We start from the raw sequence: 11,245 nt of genomic DNA on the forward strand, positions 1-11,245 counted from the left end.
ACTTGGCCTCTCTGTGCCTCAATTTCCTTTCTGTTCATTGGAGATAATAATAGTAGCTACCACATAGTCTTGTGAAAACCACTTAAAATAATGTAGAAGTTTTACTTGGCAGCACATAGTACATGGCCACTGTTTTTAGAGTATCACCATATTCACCTTCATTATTTACATAGAACATAGTCCATGGACCACCTAAAATCATTGTTTACAGTGACATACACATTTGGAGTAACACTGCTTTTCTGTATAGGGCTGATATTTTGATGCGAACCCTGGCTCGTGGGGTCTGCCACATTGTGGATGAGATACAAGACAAATTCACATGGACTACTGAGTCGTGCGGAGGAAAAGGGACAGCATGGCTTTCCTCTCAAGGGGAGAAAATGCCTCCACCTTTGCCATGACAGGCCTTTAATTCTTTTCTGAGCACATTACATGATGGTCCTCATTACAGGTTTGCTTTAGGTGGTTATCTTATACAGAAAACAAAGGAGATGATGCCGCTAATCACATCACAGAAGAAGGATATTTGCAAATGAAAAGAGAAGAGTGGTTGAAGCAGTTACACTAGTCCTTGGAAAGTTTAGCATGGATTTTAGGAAGTTACTTTGCAGTAAATGTTTGCTGCCTCAATTCAGGGCAAGGGAGTTTTAGCAAAAGTACATCTCAAAGCAGCCTAGGTATATTGCAGGCTTGATTCCCCACAGGGGAACCTATCCTGGGGCGTGGGTCCTGTGCATCTCCAAGTGGGAGCTGGGCCCATGCCACGCAGAATGGTCTCCTACAATATTTGTGTGAATTAGTAAGGTGACAGAAGCCACAAGCTTTAGACAGAGGCCCTGGCTGTCTATAAGACCCAGGATTAGAATATTTTAGATAATTAATAAACCCAATTTATCACATTTTAAATACATCTTCAGCACAAGCAACCTAACCTTCCCATTGTATTAAACCTGTATACTGTGCATGTGTGCCTCTGCTATGGGAATGATTGTGCTATATTGTTCCCAGAAAATATGCCTTGCTGAATCAGAAATTTGTATTCCCTGGAAAATTGAGCTTTTTATTCCTCTATGACATACACTGATATATATCTGAAGAGTGGTGTGTTCACTACATCCTATCTCTTCACTTTCCTATCAATTTTAAATATTTTTCAGGTTTTTATTTTTAATTATACTCACTTCCAATGACTGCTTTAGAGCCACATCTGAGGAGTTAATTTTCATAATCTAGCCAGCTTAAATGAACCTTTAGAACTACTGTTTTTATTTTTTGTGTGTGTACGCCAAGACTTAATGCATGGCCAAGTAGCATGAAAAAAAGCTCATTTAAGAGGAGCATTGTAAAGTTAGATTTTCATTATATTTAGAGATGGTGATGATCTCTTCACTCTTTGCTGCCACATTTGAAGCTCACTAACAGTGGGCTTTATGTGCTCACCCCACTAGCATGAATCCATAATATGCTCCTTGTGCAGAATATAAATGAAGACACTTCCATTATACTCACTACTGGTGTTTCCAAGAGGCATGTATCAAAAAAAAAAAAGTTCAGAGTACCTTTGTCATATTAAAATTGTCAGGCTCACGTATATATGAAATTTAGCCATGGCTAATAGGACCTGTTCAATACTTGCAGACCTTGGTAGTTCATTACCTACACCAGATGTAGTGGTAAGTAATAGGACTGTACCCAGAGCTGAATAAGTCTCAGCAACATGTCTAAATGGTAAGGACAATTTACTTTTGAAAAGTTTGTATTTTATATTTCTAATTATGGACTCAGTTAAAGTTATATTCAAATCGATGCAATTGTCACTCAAAATCCCGTACATTTATTCAGACAGCAAAATCTGTATAGGTAGAAATCACTAAAGTTTTCCTAACTTTGCTTTATGGGACAAGTTCCACAAACTTCCAAAAGTTGCTTTGAGGTGTGGGGGTTTGCGAGTTGGGGTGGAGGGTGAAATGCTGCAGTTAATTTTGAGGAAGTTAACTTTGGGAAATACTGAATTAAACAAATTCAAACAGGTATCTGTACTGTAAGACTTCACACATTCTAAAATATGCTGAATATGAATTGAGAGTTTCAGGGCTGGGAAGAGTCTGTAATGTTTCCCAGTCTTGTTTGACCACAGGAGCATGGTGTGGGTGTGGGTGTGTGTTTACAGGATAGTAAAAAGCTAGGAGAATTCCTGGCCAAGTGGAACAGGAAAACTGAGACAAGAAAATTAAACAAGGCCAAACAGTTTAAGCAACTTACATTCAGCTGGTGAATCACAAGACCTTATCTCCCCTAACTAAGGACATGAGAGTGAATGGTCCATACCTTTCCCTCCTAACCGTGGAATACATAGCTTAAATCTCCCTGGCCTGGGAAATAGAGAACAGAAACAATTTATGCCATTTGTGCCAGCTAACTCAAGGACAGATGAAGTCAGGGCAACAACAACAAAACATTAAAAGCCAGACAAACTCAAGATAAAAGTAAAACAATATAAAAGACCAAAGAATACTCCCCAAACCCCCTATGTGCTGATTCTGATGCATTAGCACATTGAAAATGCAACTGGAAAGCTGAAATGCCCCTCTAAGATTGTCACCCACAGAAAAAAACAATAAAATGCCCTTGGGATGAAGACCCAGGGTGGGCTTACTCTAAAGCTTGCTTATGATCCTTCCCAGGTATGAACTTTACTTCCTCCTAAACTCTAAGTGTCCCTACAAGACTTGCAGCCAGGGGAGCAGCAGGCTATGGCAGCTTTACCCGGATTTACCCTCGATCCTATCTTCAAGAACCCCTTTTTTCTCTAACTTGCTAGTGAGCTAAAGAGCAGCCCTGCCTTGCCTCACTTCTGTCTCTGTGGCCTTTATTTCCTAGCTTGGTTCATTCCTTTCCTATAACATTTCTAAGGAGTCAATGCAGAGCACCACCTTGGCTCTCTCCTGTTACTTCTACCCTAAGTCCTTCCTTTGTCTCCCTGTCCCAGCCTTAATAAACATACTCTCAAAGTCAGCTTGACTTGTGTTGTGAAATCTTCCTTACATGAAGTCAGGAACCCACACACTACAGGCTGACCTGAGGCAGATCTGTTCCAGGATGGCCCCAGTCCATTAACACGTGGTCTTCCTCAGTTGCTGTGTACCTTTGACTAATCCTAACCCCTAGGACTTAGACCCTGCAGCATCCCTCTGGTTAACCTTCACCCGCTGCTCCCACAACCCAGACACATTCCCTGTTACTGCCCATTCCCCAGACCCTGCCTTCACAGCTCCTTCCTTTGTTCCAACTACATTGATTATAGAAAACACCAGGTAGAATATTTTTGTAATACGAACCAAACTTCGTGGTATTATAACTTCCTCTTTGGTCTAGCCACAACTTCATGGAGCTCAATTATTCTATGCTCATGGACTCAGAGGAGCTATGTTTCTTCAGAAAGTGGAAAACAGAGGAGGCTTTTCATAGGAAAACAGAAAAGACACACAACATAGATCAAGTATTTGTATACAAAATTTCTGTTATAAACAAGATTTTCCAGTTAGGGGAGAAGAGGAAATCAAAGTGAGAATAATAAGAGCAAAGATATTAGTGGGTACCAGAAAGATAGAATTTGTGCACTGTTATTTAGGCCAAAGCCTGGGTAGATGGCAAAAATGTCAAGTAACTTTATGGGATCTGAGAGTAGAGAGAATGTGTGACCCTTTCCAGGTATGTTCCTGGAGACGCAGCACAAGAAGGAAAAAAGAAGGGAGTACTTATGTAGAGCTGGGCTTTAGATACCATATCACCCACTAGAAAGACCTAGAATTAAAGAAGCAAACAGCTGATTATACAAAGACCTTGTAGAGGAGGATAAGAAAAGACTCACCAGTAATTTTTATGGGCCTGAAGACCAGAGGAAACAATGTGGAGGACATGGTGCTTTTCTGTTCCTGATGTCTCTTTTCTATAGGCTCCCATGAAACTTAGACAAAACCCTGTGGGAAAGGGAAGGAAACCCCCAAATGACAAAGATTGAGCTTCTGCCTCCTAATAGGAGGTGGTAGACTCAAATTAGAAATTAAATCTAGTTTCTGTTTATGACCAAGTAGTATTCCATTATACATGCCATATTTTGCCATGTGTAATGCGCAATGTTTCCCAAAGTTTTGAGGGAAAAGTAAGGATACACATTATACATGGATGGTACAAATTCCATATCTATATAAATGTTTATAATTCTTTTATTTATGCTTATGCACTTAAAAAGAAACTAGAAAACAGTAATGATATCCGTATACAAAATAATACCCTGGAATACAATAATCAGTCTTATTTCTAAATATACATAAATAATTGAATTAAAATGTTAAAACAAAAGATTTTTTTCCTGAAAGTTTGGGCTAAAAATGTGGGCGCACAATTTACACAGCAAAATATGGTATGTACCACATCTTCTTTAATCATCAATTAAAGAACACTGGGTTAGTTACTTCTATGTATTGACTATTGTGAATAAGGCTGCAATGAACATGGGCTACATATATCTTTACAAATATGTGTTTTCAAATTTTCTTCAGGCAGATACACAGAAAAGGAATTGCTGAGTCATATGGTAGCTATGTTCTTAATTTTTTTTTGAGGAACCTACATACTGTTTTCCACAGTGGCTGCACCAGTTTACATTCCCATGAGCATGTACTAGGGTTCCCTTTTCTCCACATCCTCACCAACACTTCTTATCTCTTGTCTTATTGATGATAGCCATTGTCACAGATGTGAGGGGATATCTCATTGTGGTTTTGATTTGCATTTCTCTAATAGCTAATGAAGTTGAGCATTTATAGATAGATATCTATAGATATAGATAGATATCTATCTATCTATATATATAAATATATATCTGTTGTCCATCTGTAGGTTTTCCTTGCAAAATTGTCTAGTTGTGTCCTCTGCCCATTTTTAAACAGATTTTTGTTGTTGTTGTTGTTGTTGTTGTTGAGTTGTATGAGTTCTTTATATATTTTAGATAGTAGCCTCTTACTGGAGGTATCTTTTGAAAATATCTTCTCCTGTTCATTTGGTCATCTTTTGGTTTTGTCAGTGGTTTCTTTTGCTGTGAAGAAAAATAATACTAAACTTTAGAAAAATAAAACAAGTTCCATATTTTTGCACAGCACAATTTATGTACTATAGTTCATGTTCATTGCATATATTCAATATTTTATATTGAAAGAGGATTCTGGAGAATGGTGGATCTATGCAATAGAACACCATATGGTGAAAGTGACATCAGAAGAATGACAGTGTGAGAGATTCCCTTGGTCTCTCCCCTTGTAGTTTCAACAATTTGAACAGCTGACACTCAGCAAAGGATTCCCTGCTCAATGCACAAGCACACTTGAGAATTCCTCACTTTGAAGCACCTAGAGGTGCACAAGTGAAAACAAAATGGGGCGGTGGAAAGGGAGAAGGGCTGAGACGAGCCATGAATGCATCCCTGTGGCTAACAGCTCACAGTGGGACTTACCCCAGAGAGGGGAGGAAGTGAGTTATAGCTGGTTCTCCCTTCAGCCAGGAGAATAAAAGAGATTAGGTAGATATTTCTGTTGGAGTGAGTAGTATGAACTAGAGCTGAACCCAGATACCTGGGAAGGACAAAACACAAGGGTGTGACGTGGGGTTGGGAACTGCCCTGCCAGATTTCAGAAGCTGTAACCACCCCCATGGCTAAGGCTGAGTGAGAGACTTAGGGACCATAAGCCACTTAGAAGACAAAGCTTCTCTCCCAGGCAGGGGTGCTACTTCTGCTCTTTTTACTTCACCCTGCCTGGCCCCCAATGCTTGATCAGTTAGCCAATGACAGGTAAGATTCCTCAAAGGAGGGATGACTTAAGATAGGCATGATTATGGGGGCCCCCTAGGGAAGGACTTGGGGGCTACAGAAAAAGGGGGTGATGGACCCTCACCCCTCAGCTTTGACATAGCCTGAGTCCTCTGTCTGCAAGAAGTCTCCTAATCTCTTGGCTGCCTTACTTCCCCTGCCTGCCTTAAGCCTGAAACAATGCCGGTGGTAGGTGCCACCCTGTGCTGGAAAGGGTGGGTTCCCTAGGTGATCAGGCCTAAGAAAAAATGCATAAAACCCTATGAAACCTACTTTGCTAATACCCTCAATTTAAATGATAAGGGTCCAAGCCTGAAATGAGTTTGTTTCCCCAAAATTTTATGGCCCTTTATCTATCTGACCCTGACTCAGAATAAGCCCTCAGAGTTCTTTGAATGTTATCAATTGTTTAATCATTTCTGCCTGACAATGATTGATGAACTTCATTCCTGTGCAAATTGAACCCAATAAAAGCTTGTCAAGGCAAGGGTTGGGGCACTCTTATCTTGAGAGAGTGGCCTCACCATCCCTTTTCCTCTACAGGACTCAGTAGTCTGTGTGAATTTGTCTCATATCTCATCCATAATGCCTTGGACACTGTGGGCTGGTGTCCCAGTCAACATGGTTGTCAGGCAGTGTGCACTCCAGGCAGAGAAACAAAGCCACAGAGCACTGCTGCCCTGTATCCTCCCAGAGTTCACTTCCCTTTGTCCTTGGTGTTGGGTTGTGGAGCACGTTATCTGCAAATCCATGAACTCGCTTTTACCTCAGAATCACTTTTTTCCCTGAACAAAGGTTCACTCTGTGACCAATCCTGGGGCCAGGGCACAAGGGGATCCCACAGAGGTTCAAAGTCACCATTTTCATAAGGGAAAATCAACAACAAAGCTGGCTGATTTCCCCAGCTCACCCATCTCCACACATCATGGCTACATTGTGGTGGTGTCTGACTGTAAGGGACAACACTGGGATTTCACAGAGCTAAAAAATTTGGTGATTTAGCACCACTTACTGGAAAATAAGAGAAAGACCTCTTTGTATTAATCAGCTAGAAAAGTGCCACTCATACATAGATGCCTAGACAGAGAAAGAATCTATCAAATACCATGAATAACCAAGGTAGTGAGGCAGCTCAGAAAGAAAATAAAAAATCTACAGAAAACTAACATAAAGACATAGAAATATATGATATAAATGACAGAGAAGTCAAGATTGCAGTTCCGAAAATATTCAACAAGATGTGAGAAAATACAGACAGGCAATTTAATGTGCTCAGAAAACAAATCAACAAACATAATAATACTGAAACTTAAAAAAAAACAAACAGAAATTCTGGAGATGAAACACTCAATAAAAGAGATAAAAAATGACCTAGCATAGGGCATAGAATGGACCAGATGGAGGGATAGAAATCTGGAAATGATGCAGAGGGAAGAAGAGAGAGACATGAGCATAAAAAATAAAAGATCTCTTCAAGAACTATCTGACTCCATCAGAATAAGCAATATAAGGGTAAAAGGCATACCAGAGAAGAAGAGAGGGAGAAGCGAGTGGAGAGCCTATTCAAACAAATTGTTGATGAAAAATTCCTAAACCTATGGAAAGAGTTAGATCTTCAAATCCCAGAAGCAAACAGAACATCTAGTTACTTCAATTCAAAGAGGCCTTTTCTAAGACAAATTGTATTCAAACTGTCAAAAATTGATGATGAAAAAAGAATTCTCAAGGTAGCCAGGGAAAAGAAGAAAGTAACCTAAAAGGATGCCCATTAGGTTATCATCAGACTTCTCAGCAGAAACTCTATAACCAGAAGAGAAATTCAAACTATTGAAAGAGAAAAATTACCAGCAGAGAATAATATATCCAGCAAAGTTATCATTTCAATATGAAGGAGAAATAAAGCCTTTTCCAGATATACAGAAGCTGAGGGAATTTATCACCATAAGACCTCTACTGCAGGAAATACTCAAGGGGCTTTTTTTCTACCTGACACAAAGAACATAATATCACAAAGCTACAAGATCACCAAAGAAACAGAATAAGCAGGGATAATTTGTGACAACAAAAACATAAAGGGGGAAGGGTCTGAATTTGCAAAGGAGGATGGGGATCAGATGCATTCAAATCTAAAGAAAAAGGACTACTATATATATGAAACTTTCTTTTCATAAACCTAATGGTAATTCAGCAGACAAAAAAAGCCCCCAAACTGAGCCACGTAGCTTACCAAAAGAAGAAACAGAAAAAAGAAGTATGGAATACCTCCAAACAAAATGAGAGAGGGCAAATGAGAGAAACAGACAAAAACACAACCGTAGTTGGGAACATTGATACTTCACTGACAGTTCTAGATAGATCATCCAAACAGAAAATCAATATAGAAATATTGGCCTTAAGTAACACATTAGACTGAATGGGCACAATTGACATTTTCAGAGCCTTTTATCCCAGAACATCAGATTGTAAATTCTTCGGTGCACATGGAACATTCTCAAGGATAGACCATATGTTGGATCACAAAACTAGCCTCAACAAATTCAAGATGATTAAAATTATACCAAGCATATTCTCTGACCACAGTGCTTTGAAATGAGAAATTAACCACAAAAAGGAAATAAACCCACAAATATGTGGAGATTAAATAACATACTACTAAAAAATGACTGGGTCAAAGAAGAAATAAAAGGTGAGATCACAAGATAGAGACAAATGAGAATGACAATATGACATCAAAACTTCTGGGGTGCAGCAAAAGTGGTAGTATGAGGGAAGTTTATGTTATTACAGGCCTATCTAAAAAAAAAAAAAAGACAAATCCCAAGTAAACAACCTAACATTACATCTTACAGAACTAGGAAAAAATTACCAAAACCAACCCAATGTCAGCAGAAGGAAGGAAATAATAAAAAATCAGAGCAGAATTAAATTAAAAATAGAGGGAAAAAGACTACCAAAAAGTTAATACAACAAAAAAAACTCGTTCTTTGAAAAGATTAATGAAGTTGACAAACCCCTGGCTAGACTCACTAAGAAAAAAGATAAAAGAGTCATATAAACAAAATCAGAAATGAAAGAGAATTTACCACAGACATCACAGAAATACAAAAGATCATACTAGAATACTATGAAACACTAAATAACCTAAAAGACATTAACAACTTTCTAGGAATATATAATCTTCCTAGACTGAATCATGAACTGGAAAATCTAAATAGACCAATCAATCACTAAAACCTCCCCCAGAATAAAAGTCCAGGGCCACATGGTTTCACTAATGAATTCTACCAAACTTTCAAATAAGATTTGATACCTATCCTTCTCAAACTCTTCCAGAAAACTGAAGAAGAGGCAATTCTTCCTAACACATTTTATGAGACCAACATAAGATTTTATGATACCAAAACCTGGCAAGGATAACAAAAAAAAAGAGAGAGAGAGAGAGAGAGAGAGAGAGAGAGAGAGAAAGAAAGAGAAAACTACAGACCAATATTTCTGATGAATATAGATGCAGAAATCCTAAAAAAAGAAACAAACCAACAACTAGCAAATAGAATACAATACATTAAAAATATAATACATCACAATCAAGTGGGGTTCATTCCAGTGACACAAGGATGGTTCAAAATATGTAAATTGATCAATGCGATGCACCACATTAGTAAAATAAAGGATAAAAAATAATATGATCTTACCAATAGATGCATAAAAAGCATTTTATAAGATACAACATCCATTTATGATTAATAAAATGGGTATAGAAGAAATGCACCCTCAACACAATAAAGGCCATGTATGACAGACCCTCAGCTAACAAGAGGGTCTCAAGAGTTTTTCATCATACTCAATGGTGAAAAACTGAAAGCTTTCCTCTAAAATCAGGAACAAGATAAGGATGCCCACTCTCACCAGTCCTATTCAACATAGTTCTGGAAGTCCTTGCCAGAGCAATCAGGCAAAAGAAAAAAATAAAAGGCACCCAATTTGGAAAGAAAGACATGAAATGGTCACTTTCTTCAAATGGCATGACTCTGTTTATATAGAAAACCCTAAAGACTCCACCAAAAAACTATTTGAAACAATAAACAAATACAGTAAAGTTGCAGAATACAGAATTGATATTCAAAAATGCACCTGTTTCCTACATACTAACAATGAAATTTCAGAAAAAGAAATGGTGAACAATTCCTTTTGCAATTTTAACCAAAACAATAAAATACCTAGGAATAAACTTAACAAAGGATGTGAAGGACCTACACACTGAAAATGATGAACCATTATTAAAAGAGATTGAAAAAGACACAATGAAATGGAAAGATATCCAATTTTCATGGATTGGAAAAGTCAACATAATTAAAATGGCCATATTACCTAAAGTAATATACAGATTTAATGCAATCCCCATCAAAACCCAATGTCATTTTTCTTTTTTTTCTTTTTTCCATTACCTTTTATTTCTCTTTACTGCCACCCTCCATCCTGCATTCACCACACTGTTGTCCATGTCCATGAGTCCTTTTTTTGCTCAGCCCCTGTACCTCCTAGCATCCCCTGCCCCCTTACTGTAATCATACTCTGTATGAGTCTGTCCCTATTTGGCTTATAAGTTCAGTTTGTTCATTAGATTCCACATATGAGTGAAATTATATGGTATTTTTCTTTCTATGACTGGTTTATTTCACTTAGCATAATGTTCTCCAGGTCCATCCATGCTGTTGAAAAGGGTAAAATTTTATTCTTTTATGGCTGTATAGTATTCCACTGTGTAAATGTACCATAGCTGTTTCATCCATTCACCTACTGATGGATCCTTGGTCTGCTTCCATATTTGGGTTATTGTAACTCTTTAAAGAAATGGAACAAAATATCATCAGATTTGTATGGAACCACAAAGGATGTGAATAGGTAAAGCAATACTGAGAAAAAAAGAACAAAGCCAGAGGTATCACACTACCTGGATTTAAATTATACTACAGCTCTACAATAATCAAAACAGCATGCTATTGGCAGAAAAACATGCACAGATTAATGGAATAGAATTCAGAGCACAGAAATAAAACCATCTGTATATGGGCAAACAACTTTTTTTTCTCATTAAACTTTGTTTTAATGGATCTCAAAATTCTGTGACAGACCTTGGTCAAATTGTTTCCATTAAAAATACTGATTTTAAAAACTAATAACTTAAAAACTACCACACACAAAAAAAACCCCAAATGGTCCACAAAACATCCTCTTTTCCTTCTTAAGATTTTACAATGCATTTTAATCATTAACCTCTCCTTTACTATTAAACTTAAGTGGCCAATGCAGACAAATAGTCTTGAGACCACTCTTCCACTATTGATTAAGACTGGATGGAGGTGTTGTGGATAATAG

The sequence above is a fragment of the Phyllostomus hastatus genome, unplaced genomic scaffold (assembly GCF_019186645.2).
Source record: "Phyllostomus hastatus isolate PE091 unplaced genomic scaffold, TTU_PhHast_1.1 phas_contig_16, whole genome shotgun sequence".
NCBI lineage: Eukaryota > Metazoa > Chordata > Mammalia > Chiroptera > Phyllostomidae > Phyllostomus > Phyllostomus hastatus.